Consider the following 3794-nt stretch of genomic DNA (forward strand, 5'->3'; position numbering starts at 1 on the left):
ATTTCAACACCAGTCCCACCACCTTTACCTTGAATTTCCCACCACCACTCAAATCTGCTGAACAGGCAGATGCTAGATAATTTATTTGTATTGCCCGCTATGAATAACAAAAGATGTCACGTGACAGCGAGTTCCTAGAAATCTAAAATTTTAGATAGTTAGGGTCTGGATAAATCTCTGCAGCGAGCTTCTGGGTTCTGAGATTCTTTTGTGTGTCTCTGGGCCATGGCTGTTAATGAGCTTAAATAGTTGCCAGAGGCAGCTCGGTGGGCATGGCATCCAGGGTCCCATAGGGGCAGGGAGATGGGAACACAACTGATTTTTACCACCTCAGTCACACAATCCTTCCCCTTACGAGTCTCCCACATCAAATGACAGTATACTTTTCCTGGACCATCTTTATTTTTTATTTATTTATTGCTTTTTGGGTCACACCCGGTGATGCACAAGGGTTACTCCTGACTTTGAACTCAGAAATCACTCCTGGCGGTGCTCAAGGGACCATATGGGATGCTCAAAATCGAACTTGGGTCAGCCACGTGCAAGGCAAACGCCCTACCCACTGTGCTATCACTCTGGCCCCCCGGACCATCTTTAATCTTAAGGAATCAGTCATTCAGTAAAAGCTGTTGTTTGTGCGGCTGAAGCAATCAGTGGTAGGGTGCTTGCTTTACATGCAACCCTCCTGTGGTTGAGGTCCCGTCACCCCCTAGAGTCCCTCAAGTCCTGTCAGAGGTGATCCCTGGGTTGAGAGGCAGGAGTAAGCCCTGCGCATCGCCAACTTTGGCCGTAAAGAAAAGAGAATAAATTCATGGTTGGTTCTCTACGTAGGACTGAGTTCCCCTGAGCATTCTGAAGCACAAGTTTATTTTTGTTTTTTAAATTTATTCTTTTAGGTCAAAACAAGAGAACAGCAGATAGAGCAATTGTCTTGCATACAGCTGACCCAGGTTCAATTCCCAGTACCCTATATGGCCCCCTGATCACCCTATGAGTGATTCCTGAGCACAGAGTCAGGAGTAACTCCTCAGCACCACCAGGTATCGTCCAAAAATAAACAAAATATTATTCTGTTGACAATGACTTTGATGCCTGCTAAGGTGGCAGGCTGGGGGTGTATGGGTGGGTAACCGAGTCACTGGTGGAGAGAATATCATACCAGTGCTGTGATTGGTGCTTGCTCACTGAATACCTGAAACAACTCTACTACGAAAAATTCTCAATCATGGGGTTAAAATAAAATTTCAATGGAGGTATGGTGCCACCAGCAGGTCAAACTATACCTGTGAGGCGAGTGCATCAGCAATCTGATGACGCCTTCAGACTTCCAGATACCCCAAAATTGCTGCTGTGCCTTTGGCCAGACCCCAAAAACTTGGGGAAAAGTTTACCAAGAAAGTAAATGGCCAAAAATTAGGTATGTGGGAAACACACCCACAAACCAGCTCCGGCTCAGCTATATAATTGGAGGCATGGCCTCTCTGGTTCCTGATTGAACTGCTTAATGGCCATGATCCCAGAGACTCAGAAACAAATCTTGAAACCCAGTGGCTTTTGGCAGAAATGTGTCCGGACCCCGCAGTAGGTTACTGTCGCCGGGCCACCCCAGGGGGGAAAGGGTGTTGTCACTCTGCCTGCTCCCCCTTGGCGGCTCAGTGGCCATCATCCTCCAAAGGCCATTGGACAGTCAGGCTTGGGCCCACAGTGGTGAGACATTTTGGGCCTCATGGGATGGGGGTGGAGCCGGGCCTGTCCTCCCCACCCCAACAAGACCCCAAATCATCGCCCACGAACGGCCTCTCTGGCTCCTGATCAAGCTGCTAAACGACCTTGATCCCAGAGACTCAGAAACAAATCTTGAAACCCAGCGGCTTTTGGCAGAAATGCGTCCTTACCCCGCAATAGGTTACTGTTGCTGGGCCACCCCAGGGGGGAAAGGGAGCAAATCTCAAAATCCAGTGGCTTTTGGCAGAAATCCTTCCAGATTTAAGTGTTAAAATTTCTGAATTTCAAAATCACATGGCCCTACTGCAGCCATGTTCTATTCATAACCAGCAATAGAACACAAATTGTCTACTGTTGCCTTTTCAGCAGATCTGAGTGTTAGGGTAAAATCTCAAATGGTGGGTCTAGTGTCGAAATATTGAATGTGAACAAAGTAGAGAGAGAATAATGTGGAAATCATCTGCCCCAGAGGTAGGGGGAGGGAGAGGGATGGGGGTATACTGGGGTTTTTGGTGGTGGAGAACGGGCACTGGTGAAGGTACGGGTGTTTCATTGTATGACCAAGACTTAGACCCGAAAGCTTTGTAATTTCTCTCACAGTGATTCAATAAATAAAATTATAAAAAATGAAAAAAAAAGTAAGGTGGAGTTCATGCACAATTCAATCAGCTAATCAGTGGCTGAATAAATAGCAGTACTCCTATATAAAAAAATAAAATAAAATTTCAAACAAAATTTATTTTGTTTCTTTTTTTTTGGCCATACCCAGCAGGACTCAGTATCTACTACTGGTATATTGCTAGGGACAGAGTCCCTGCTCCCCTAGATGAAAAGCACGTGCAGGAACCCTTTCTTTCTTTTCGGGGGGGTAATTTTTTGAGTCACACCCAGCAATGGCTCCTGGCTCTGCACTCAGGTATTACTCCTGGCAGTGCTTGGAGAACCATATGGAATGCTGGGGATCAAACCTGGGTCAGCTGCATGCAATGAAAACACCTTCCCCGCTGTACTATTGCTTGAGCCTGGACCCTTTGAACTATTTCCTCAGCTCAAGTTTTAAGCTCTGCTTAGGACATTTCTGAAATCCACCATTATCAGAATTTCTTGCCAGAGGGGCTGGAGCCATAGTACAGTGGGTAGGGCGTTTGCCTTGCACACGGCCAACCTGGGTTCGATTACCAGCATCCTATATGGTTCCCCAAGCACCGCCAGGAGTAATTCCCGAGTGAAGAGTCAGGAGTAACCCCTGTACATCGCCGGGTGTGATCAAAAAGGAAAAAATATATATATAAAGGAAAGAATATTTTGCCAGAGACAGAGATAGACACTTCTGGGACGACTGAAATTTATATTGAATAGTTACTGATCATGCTCAAGTCCAACAAACATGAACCTTAAGTTATTTGCAACACAAAGCAACTTACTCATCTTACTTTTATCTGCTTGGATGTTCTTTTCCAAATTTATCTGTTTGAAACTGCAGTTCCACTTTTGGGGGAAAAAAAAAGTGAAATGTAAGGTTTTGCTCGATGTGACTCAAAAAGAAAAAAAAAAGGAAAAAAGAAATAACAACAGCTATCATCAGATCATCAAAATTCATCTATATTGTTTCTAAATTGAATGTGAACATCCAAAAAGCAGAAAATACCTGAATTTATCTAAGTAATAACTTCAGCTTTTTTTGGTTTGTTTTGGGACCACACTTGGTGAGGATCAGGGCCTACTCCTGGGTCTGCTTGGGGGACAATTTGGGGTGCCAGGAATCAAACCCATGTCATCTGTGTGCAATGCAAATAGCCTACCCATTGTACTTTTGCCCTGGCTTCATAAAACCTTCATTTTGAGGAGCCCAAGAGATTACATAGCAGGTAAGGAGCTTGCCTCACACATGGCAATACAAGTTTGATCCCTGACACAGATGGGGCCAAGTTCTGCCAAGAGTGATCCCTGAGCACAAATCCAGGGAGAAACTGAACACTTCCAGGTGCGGCCCAACACCTCTCCCCGCCCCCACCCCCAAATAAACCCTTTAGCTTTGATAAGGGGCTGGAATGATAGCACAGTGGTAG

This window comes from Sorex fumeus, unplaced genomic scaffold (genome assembly GCF_029834395.1).
Source record: "Sorex fumeus unplaced genomic scaffold, SorFum_2.1 ptg000041l, whole genome shotgun sequence".
Classification (NCBI taxonomy): domain Eukaryota; kingdom Metazoa; phylum Chordata; class Mammalia; order Eulipotyphla; family Soricidae; genus Sorex; species Sorex fumeus.